Raw genomic sequence first — 10615 nt, 5'->3', positions numbered from 1 at the left:
CAAATACTTTGCTAAAGCCAAGGCAGATAACATTATAACTATCATTGTTATCTGACGCCTTGTATGGGTGATGAATTAAATTATGTCTCTCGATGGGATCTCTGATTCTATTAACTGTTATTTATCCGAGCATTTTACCCATGACTGATGCCAAACTGATTGTCCTGTAGTTGCATATAGGTGATTTATCTCCCTTTTTGAAAAAGGAATGTTTGTCTGCCCCCAAGCAATAGGCACAAAACTAGTGTCTCTTAACTTACTAAGTATTTCTGTTAACTGGTTGCAGATTTCAAATTTACATACTTTAAGCGTTCAAAAATTTTTGTCTGGACCTGGGGATTTTATAGCGTTAAGTCTTTAAATTTTAATGAAGCAGCCTTGCTGTGACTTGCGACACTGCCTCTAACCTAGGGCAGTGGACAAGGTGCAGGGATGACACGTCATCCAGGAGGTGCTAAGATAAAAGGGAGGGTGGAGGGGAGGGGAGTGTATTTAGGGATGGAATGAGTGGGAATGATTTTGTGCCTTTTTCTTTTTGGCTACCTCCCTTGAAAGGGGGAAAAAGCCTTGGTATATGTAAGTCTTTCAATCTGTTTGACTACTTCTACCTTACTAATGCTATGTTAGATAATCTACTTTCTTCATCCCCACTGAAAATTGGATCACACTCATGTACCATATCTAACCTCTCCTTTGTAAATACCAAGAGAAAATATATATTAAACACCTTGCTGTTTTTTTCCTCTGATTCTATCTTGATATCTTTGTCATTTTTAATTGGGCCTATCCTCTCTGTATTGTTTGTTCAGTAGAGATGATAGAAGCCTTTTGGGTTGGATCATGCTTTTATGGCAACCTTAATTTTATATTTACATTTTGCTGTGTGTGTGTTCTTTTAACCAGTCTTACCATATCATATTTGGATCTAAGGTGTGTTTTCCCATTTGTTACTCTGGTGTAAAGCCCTCTTTTCATTCCAATCTCATTTTTCAGTGTGTCCGTCATCCATATGGGAGTATTACTATACTTCCTTATTGACTTGAGGGGAGTAGATTTATTTTGTACATTTACAATTAAAGCTGTTATGTTATTGTACATTTCATCCAGATCACTGACCAGGCTATTGAACTTGCACTTGTAAGTGACCTTCCACGACCCAACACCTGACTGCACAACTGATATCTAGGTGGACTATGTATCTTACCCTGTCACGGCCTGGGTTGGTCTCATAAGTGACCAATTCTCCTGAATACTTTCTCATAAAAATTGACTCTCCTGAAGTACTAGAATATTGTTTGTACTATTTAATTCTTCCCATATACCAAAGGCTTTTTCCCCCTTACATGAGGGGTAGCCCAAAAAAAAAAAGGCATAGAAACCACTCCCACCCATTCCATTTCCTATATATTCCACTCCCCTCCACCCTCCTCCCTCCCTCTTATCTTGGCACCTCCTGGATGATGGGTCATCCCTGCATCCTGTCCACTGCTCTGGGTCAGAAGCAGTATTGCAAGACACAGCACATCCACAGCAAGGCCGCTTCATAAATTCGACGACCCCCCCTCCGTCCCCCCATGCAGAAAAGGAGAAGACAGGGAGAAATCCCTTCGGGCAGTGTCATTTTTTTTCTCATACATACTTCCTCACCCCTATATGATACTTATCCTACAACCCCTCATCCCCCACCCACTCCCCCTCATGCATCACAGCATCATCTATACACAACCCCTCTCCATTCACCCCTATCTTCTGTCCTTCCTCCACAGACATTCCTCTCTTTTGTAATGCCTCCTAAAATGGCTTCGTGGCAAGAGAGAGAACACTAAAATATGTTAGAAGACACAAGGATAACACTAAGATAATGGAAGATGGAGGAAGAATAGTTATAATGGGTGTCTTTAATTATAAAGAAATCTGGGAAGAGATGACAGTGAAGGGTGGAGAGGAGACTTGATAACTATAGAATCATGAAAGGCATAGAAATTATTGATAGAGAGGATCTGATAAAATGGGATAGTAGAGATACAAGAGGACACAGAAAGAAAATAAAAAAAATACAATTATACAAGAGACCTCAAAAAGAAAAGCTTTCCCCACAGGATAATAGATGTTTGTAACAAATTAGATGAAAATGTGGTGTGAAAAAACAGTACACGAATTTAAAAACCGTAGATAAAATGAGATATGAAGACGGGACATCACAAGCATAGCTCCCCTTCCCTTAAAATACAACTAGGTAAATACATACACATATTTGACAAAGTACCTCACAGTCAAGTTATGTGGAAATTGGATCATGTTGGAGGACAGAGACAAACTACCAGAATGGATGAAAAAAAAATCGAAGGAAAGATACATGAGGACAAGAGTAAAGGATAAGATGTCAAGGTGGAGAGCAGTAAAGAGTGAGTACCACAAGGGTCAGTGCTTGCACCAATAATGTTTCTTGTCTATGTCAGTGACAGGAACAACAAGCTATGCCAACACATTTGCAGACGATGCAAAATCACAAAAGTGAAAAATGAGGACGGTAGACTATTGCAAAAATACCTAGACACTATTTTAGCATGGAGCCAAGAATGGGAAATGAAGTTTATTACCAAACAATGCAAAGTACAGTACTAGAAATGGGCAGTAGTGGCAAGATCATCCTTAAACTCCTTGGGAAGTGAGCCCATTACAAAAGCAAAAGAGGAGAAACATTTGGGAGTCTTGATAAAAGACAACTTGTCACCTGACAGACATATCAGCAGGATTGTGGGAGAGACCGACTGCTGCAGAAGATTAAAGTGACTTTTCACTATGTGGATGAAGAGGTGATTGAAAAAAAAAAATTGAAACCCTGATCCTCTTAGACTGGAATATGTATCAGTAATATGGTCCCTGCATAGAGTGAAGTAAGATCAAGAGAACACAAAGGACAGCAGCCAAACTTGTCCCTAGCATGGCAGATAAACCATTTGAGGAAAGACAAAGCTATGGGTTTATCAACTTTGAAAGATCGAAGAGAAAGAGATGAAATGTTTACAGTATTCAAGGTCATCAAAAGAGAGAGATTGAAAGATCGAAGAGAAAGAGATGAAATGTTTACAGTATTCAAGGTCATCAAAAGAGATAGATTGCATTTACAAAAGAGATCTCTTAATTAAGGATGGGCTTGAATAAGTCGTTAGAACAAATTAAGAAAGACAATATATCTGTGAAGAAATAGTTTTCCAAATAGATGCATAAATACTTGGAATAGCATAGCAGGAGATATACCCCAAACTGGAACAATACATGAATTCAAATCTAAGTATGATAATTGGAAATCAAGGGTATAGATTAAGTTGAAACTACATGAATTTGAGGCCAGGTGTGACAAGATTGGAGAGTAGGAGACGGGACCCAGCGAGCGTCGCTCCTCTCCTGTATATTATAGTTAGGTAAATACAGTCTTGGATTACATATTTGACTCATGATCGACTTCTGCTATCCTCGGAACTGTAATGATCTTGGTCTACATAAATGACATGGTGTAAAGAATGACAAGCTACACTGACCTGTTTACAGAACAAAGATCACAGGAAGAATAAAAAAGGAAAAACACTGCAAGTTGTGACAAAAAATTTAGTGTATATGGAACCAGGAGTGGAAAATGAACTTCAGCACTAGAAAATGAAGTATTGGAAATGCACAGAAGTATCAGTTACTCGGAGGGAAGGGAATCGAAATGAAGAGGAAGGTAAAGTAAAGAAAGGTTGTGTCACTCATTGATAACTTATCAACAAACAAACATCGGTAAGATTAAGGGTGAGGCATAAAAATGTCGATAAACGTAGTATTTCATTGCACGGACGAAGAGATGAAGAAAAGAATACCAGATCCCAAACCACTTCATATTAGGATATACATTAGTTGTGAAGGAGATAAATAGAATTCAAAGAGCATCAACTTTATTAGACCCCAATCTTGCAAATAAAGACAAAATGTGTTGGTCATGCTATCATAGAAATAGATAAATAATAATGATTAATTATAGGACGGGAGGGAGGCACGAAATCATGGTAATAAGTTGAATTCTAGACCACGTGTCTGAAAGGAATCAGATAAAAGTTTTTCCGGAGATACACATTAGGCTCCAGAAATGGTAAGGCCCGAATTAAAGCCCATAAACGAAGTGAAACGGGTGTGGTAGGGAACAGGGACGGAACCCTGCGAGTGTTGATCCTTAACTCTAAATTGCAATAAGGTAGTACACGTGATTGAGTTCAGCCACAAATGAATCAGTTCTCATGTGTACAAGATTTCAAAAGTAATATGAAAATTAGATTTGTGTCGTGAAAACTACGGCGATATAAAAATCTGGTAAAACAAAATAAACGTAAATTATAAAAACAATGTTTGGGAAAGATACCGTAGAAAATAGACAAGTTTGATTAGCATATAATCCTTATTGCTAGGCTCCATTCCTTGTGATGGGCCTCGTGGCGCAATGGTAGCGCGTCTGACTCCAGATCAGAAGGCTGGGTGTTCGAGTCACTCCGGGGTCATTCCTTTATGTTATCGAGTTTGAGTAGTGGGTGGACAAATTTTGCAAACAGTCCGCAAACGGGTGGGACGTAGATGCTGCAATGGGGGACGCTGTTGGAGGGTTTGATTGTAAAGTGTCAGTCTGCCCCCCCCAATCAGAATGCTTTTGGTTATATTATATATATCAAAACAGTGGGAGGAAGTCGATTGTGTCAGCCTTCGGTGGCGACAGTTGACATTGCCATACCTGAATTGCTCGCTACGACCATTTGGCTGAAGACTACGTCTTGAATGGTATGACTGCCTGCGTGTCTTGAGAGCAAGAGGGGCACCCTTCTACCCCACAATGGCCTCGTGGCGCAATGGTAGCGCGTCTGACTCCAGATCAGAAGGCTGGGTGTTCGAGTCACTCCGGGGTCATAAGTGAGCTTTTATTTTTCGAGGGGGATGTGACAGTTCTATTTCCCTGTTTGTGTTCAATCATGCAAGCACATAAAAACGCCCTCAAACGTATCGACAAAGCTGGAAGTGGTAAGGAAGATTTGGGATCAGTTGCCAGATATCACCAGTTATTACGATGTGTGGACAACAGTTGCGTCCGTCGCATAATTATTTGTTAAGAATAATTACAATAATAATTAAATCAATGAATAAATCTTCCGCGGGGAGGGGGGGGTTAGTTCATGTTGAAATATGGGTGGCGTTTTGCTTATTCAAACCTCACATTTCCGCAGCTAAGGTATAGTGAAATACCTGTTGGAAAATAATTATTGGGAAGCTGGATAAATTATGTGATTCACATAATTATTAAAGTATTTTGTTGCAATAGACAAGTTGAGCAGATTTCCCTCACTGCTTAGTACAAGGTTATTCGGAGGTAATGTCCAAAACGAGTTCTAGTTAATAATAATGAACTGAATAAAAATAAATGATGATAGGTAGCTGAGGCTACCTGTTATCGGTAGTTTCAAAGTTGAGCTGAGGTGAAGAGGCAAGTTTGGTGACAATTGACAACTCCCACTGGGTGCGGGAATTAGGTAGTTGCCGGGGCATCTACTCCCTAATTTTATTTCGAATTAATGATTGATAGGACAAAGTTGATTCTTATCTTATTCCGCACCATTTCCTAGTCCAGAAATGATGCCAGCCCCACATTCCTTAATTGTCCAAGTTTCTCTTGTAGGTGACCCCCGGCCCACAAAGCTACCGGCAACTATCAGGGGAAACTATATTCCTTGTCTACGCCCCAGCACTGACGTGCTAGAAAAGGAAATGCTTAGAGAAAGATGGTGAGAAGGAGACTAGAAAACTTGGTGTTGGGAATATTCGTCTTAGATATTTTGGAATCTATGAAGTTGTGCAGGGATGTGTAGAGAAGGAGATAAGCATAGAGGAACGAGTAGTGGTAAGTTTTGGGAAAATTGAGCATGTTTGAGATAAGATTTAAAAATGTATATGCAGGTGATGTAGATTGGGTCTCAGGTGATAAAAACAGTACAGGGAGATTAGATAAGGTCTCAAACATGAAAGAAAACGTGAAAGTAAACTTTCAAGCTATGTGTGTGTGTGTGTGCGCGCGCGCTGAGTACAGAAAAATAGATGATTAGGATGGTACTAGCTTGGTATAGGCACGTAGAAAACGGAAAGGCTTGGGCCTGTTCACATTAGCGGTTCAATTACAATGCAAGTCGGTGGAAGTGTTCACACACAGCCGCGTAGTTTTTCCTTGACTGCGGTACCGCCGGGATTTCCGCGTGGTTCAAACCGCTAGGGCCTCAGAGTGCACGGAACTTGTGTGGACGGGAGGAAAGGGAGAGGAAGAACGAGTGCGTGTAAGAAAGGAGGCGGACGTGGGTGGAAGTGGTGCATCCGTTGGTAGATGATACAGGAATATGATGAAGGAGAATGTGCTTGAAGAATGGGAGGAAAAGGTTTCCTTGTTTGTTCCTGTTTGACATGATGGGCAAACGGTTTTGTGCGCTGAGCAATCGGTAATTGTTAATTTAGTGAACCACAACATGGGAAACATTTCTTTAACTTAGTACGCATACACATTGCCTAGACAAATATCCAGTTCTGTCATATTCCTACGAATCTGGAATCTTCAGTTTAAGAACAGGTTTTTTTTTTTTTTTTTTTTTTTTTTTTTAAATACACCGTGTTAATCTCTCGTGCAGTGTATTATCAGGAATGCTTTAACACGGGCTAAACGTACGAGTTTCGGTTTTTCCTCTCGCTCGTTCGCTATAGGAAAGCTGTTGTTGCTAGCTGTGTCGGATCTCTAATGGTATCACGCTTAATCTAGTCGTCCAGAGTGCTTTGTCTGATTAGTTTTACCCTTGAATTTCTAAGTTACACCATATCCCTCCCCCCTTGAGCTTGTATACCTCTCGACGAGTGTACTGTTACTAGGATGGGCAGGGTTTGGCCCTGTTAGTCGTTTTATCATATCCTCGATAGAAATCAGGACGAACACCACCACCTTCTTCTTTTCTTCCTCCTCCCCCTCCTCCTCCATCGTCGTCGTCGTCGTCGTCTTGTTTGCCATCGCCATGATGTCTTCTCTACCATCGACTTGTCCCTAAGTGCGAGGATGGCCGCCTTGTGGTTAAATATGACTCTTCCGACATCAATGGAGCTAAAATTTCTTCAGGTCGAGGGCCACAAAAAAGGATGCCGCAGGGATAGAATAAAATCAGCTGACGGCATTTGGGATGAAGGGAAGTGTAGTGCCGCACAGTACGAAGGATATCAAAGCTATTTTTCACCCGTTGTGGGGTTCTTCGTTTTCGACAGACTACAAAGGAGGAGCATTCCGACAGGAGACCTTTTGGTCCATAACTAAGTCGGATGCGAAAAAATATATAATGATAAATAAAAAATAAATAATTAAAAAATTATAAATAATAAATAAAATAAATAATGCATATTGTTAAATAATAAACAGGTAAATAGTAAATAACAATGAATTGACAGATAGATAATAATAAATGAAAATCAAGCAAATGATAAACAAGCAGACAAATAATAACATAGAAAAGGTGTGGTGGCGGTGAGTGTAAGGGTGAGGTTTTTACTCATTTAACACATTTTGTCTTTAGTTGTAGACCAGTGATTCATAAGAATGGAAGGGACTGCAAGAGACCATAAGGAGTACAACATCCCCATCCATGAAGTTAGCGAATCTTCTCTCAAAACAGCCAATAGTTTCAGCGCTTACTACATTGTCACTAAGTCTATTCCATTCGTTAACCACTTGATTTGTAAACCAGTTTTTGCCCTTGTAGGCCACAGGGGGTTCACAAGTGGAACCACAGAGTCAGGCTGCGTTTACACTAGGGTTCATCAAACGAGATCTGGGAACTCGGGATCTCGTCGTTCCCGTAGACGTACATTCCCGGGAAAAGTATTTGATACTCCCTGGACTATCCTGGCACATAGGAAGTGAAGCACAAGTAACATGTCTCGGGATTTTCTCGGGATTCCCAACTTTTCCGTGAGAACAACACTTTCGTGAGACCCCATGATTTTCCCGAGACACTGGGATCATGTCTCTCCCTGGAAAATCTTGAGTTTTGATTATAATAGTAATTAATAGTTATTAGTAATTAGAAAATACTCGTAATCAGTATTTATTATGAGTAATGAAGTATCGACATTTTCTGGATTACTTCTTCCTTCTCATTCACTGACGTTACCGATTTATTTCCCACACATTTCACATTAATTTTTCGTGTAATACATTAACCATTTGTATATAGAATTAGTATTTTCTTTATATACATACGTTTTCTTATGTGTTATCCACAAAATGTGCTAGTATATATACTGTGTGTGTGTGTATATATATATATATATATATATATTATGTATTAAATATATTCAGTATAAGGTTAACATAATCAACATGTCATATGTTAAAATTTTTGTAATTCATACCTTCCCGATGTATTGACGGAAAACTGAGACATTCCATCCTTGTATTCACCGGAACATGTGGGAATCCCGGGAAATTCGCGAGATCTCGAGCTTGTGGATGACTCAAATAGCTTATGCTGGGAAAATCCCGGGAGTAGTACTATATAGCTCGGGAAATATCCCGGGGTCTCGTTTGATGAACCCTAGTTTACACCAATCGAATCGATTCAATTCATGAAGAATCAACATGATTCACGAATCGTGTTGGTTGGCCACACTAGTTTCATTGTAACCGTTTCTTACACCAGGCGAATCGGCATGAATTGAATTGATTCGATTCGCCCGTTGTAAACGGTTACACTGAATCAATACGATTCATGAATCGTGGTGATCCTTCATGAATAGAACAGATTTGATTTGCGCAGGCTTAGTGTTCGTAAATGCCCTTTATTGTTGAGAAATTGGTCTTCTTCAGGAGGATGAAGAACAGCAGAGCATAAGTATTAGAAAACAGGATAAGAACTGGTTTGGACATGTCTTCGGTTGAGAGTCTTCCCGCAGTCTATGGGGATATTTTCCCCGTCCTCGACAACTTACGTCTCGTCTCTCTCTCTTGCAGTCAAACCCTCGGACAAGTCCACAGAAAACGGGGGAGATCCGCTTCGCAAATCGATACCGCCGACTTTCTCGTAGCATCACAGCATTTTGGTCCTCGCGCGGATGTTGGAAAGGGTCGGGGGGAGGGGGGGAATCGGGGTCTCCTGTATTCTTGAAACCGCAGCAATTTGGGAGTGAAGGAAACCCGCAAAACCTACGAGGCTTGCAGCAATGCGGCGGCGGAGCAACAGCACCCCATAAGAGGGAAAACAACAACAAACACACAAACTAAAATGACGTTTCCATCCTTCGTTCGAACTCGCTTCACTCCTTCCGCCCCAGTCACAAACGACTCCCCTAAAATCGACGGCCGAGAGGACCAAAAATTTCCAAATATCCGTCCAAGGACCTATGGAACCAGACCGAGTACGGAGAGGGAAGGGTAGCCGGCCCCGCCCCGGACACAGAGGGGAAAAGGAAGTCGTAGATTACTAACGGGTGGGTTAGAACTTGACTTATTAACGATTCCATACCTGATATCTTTTTCCGCGTTAGCTCCGGACCTCCGACTTCAAAGGGGCAATTTTGTCGAACTCATCGCTCGTGTAGGATTCTACTCGAGTTCGGGAGAAGAGGGCAGGGGGGTCTTCAAATTGAGGGACCTTGCACACGCTTAGACTACATCAAGAATTGAACCTCGGGAATCATTGTAAGCGACTTCGTTAGTACATTGAGCTTGCAAAGAGTGGAGTAGGTATGGAGGAGAGAGGAAGATTTATTTATTTTTAATAATTATGTGTACTTATTATATATATATATATATATATATATATATATATATATATATATATATATATATACACATATACATATATAGCAGCACTTCAAAACGCAGGTTCTGACGCGCCGAAAATTCATGGTGATTAAGATAGAACAGAAGATGAATGGAGACTTCAAAACACCAAAGCGTGACTAATCTATAGGAATGTCACTTAAGTTCCAAACATGAATCTTTGACAGTCAATACCTCATACGAGAGAGAGAAAGAGAAGGCAAGGAGGAAGAGTGGTGAGATAGGGCTGGGGAAAGGGAGGAGAGGGTTGAAGTCCTGTACTTTGTTAGCGATCGCCATCGTTTGCAAATTTACAAACTGCACAGGAGAGAGAGTTGTGTTTCCCCTGAATAAAATTGCTAGGCGCCACCAGTAAAGAAAATTATGTTTAAATCCTAAATAGTCAAAGAGGTCACCTTCAGCCGACTAAATCGCATGGCAGCGACTCAATTAGGCCCTGTTCACACTAGTCGTTTGAACCATGGCGGTTCAATTGCCATGTAAATCAGTGGAGGCGTTCACACACAAATGCGCAGTGTTTCCATGACTATGCTGTACCGCCACGGTTTCTGCACGGTTCAGACCGCTACAGGTCCTTAGACGTAAGTTGTAAATAGTGTTCGTGATTGTTCTTTGACATCGACGATGACGTTCTCCTATTTCTCTTCGAGCCCTTCGTGGAGATCGAACTCGTCTCGGAGGGTCCAGCTCCATCTCTCGATCTCGGAGAAATCCTCACCAGACACAAGAGGTTTG

At 40.8% G+C, this 10615-nt stretch overlaps 2 non-coding genes across 2 annotated transcripts; both read left to right on the top strand.

Moving 5' to 3' along the window:
* The first annotated feature begins 4460 nt into the window (after window positions 1–4460).
* On the top strand, window positions 4461–4532 carry TRNAW-CCA (transfer RNA tryptophan (anticodon CCA)). The gene has a single exon. It is a non-coding gene; the product is annotated as a tRNA-Trp (tRNA).
* Window positions 4533–4860: 328 nt separating this feature from the next.
* On the top strand, window positions 4861–4932 carry TRNAW-CCA (transfer RNA tryptophan (anticodon CCA)). The gene has a single exon. It is a non-coding gene; the product is annotated as a tRNA-Trp (tRNA).
* The last annotated feature ends 5683 nt before the right edge of the window (window positions 4933–10615 follow it).

Source organism: Oratosquilla oratoria, chromosome 24 (assembly GCF_046742065.1).
Source record: "Oratosquilla oratoria isolate Oo_2021 chromosome 24, ASM4674206v1, whole genome shotgun sequence".
Taxonomy (NCBI): domain Eukaryota; kingdom Metazoa; phylum Arthropoda; class Malacostraca; order Stomatopoda; family Squillidae; genus Oratosquilla; species Oratosquilla oratoria.
The sequence above is the reverse complement of the archived record's forward strand: the minus strand, read 5'-3'. Positions and strand labels throughout refer to the sequence as shown.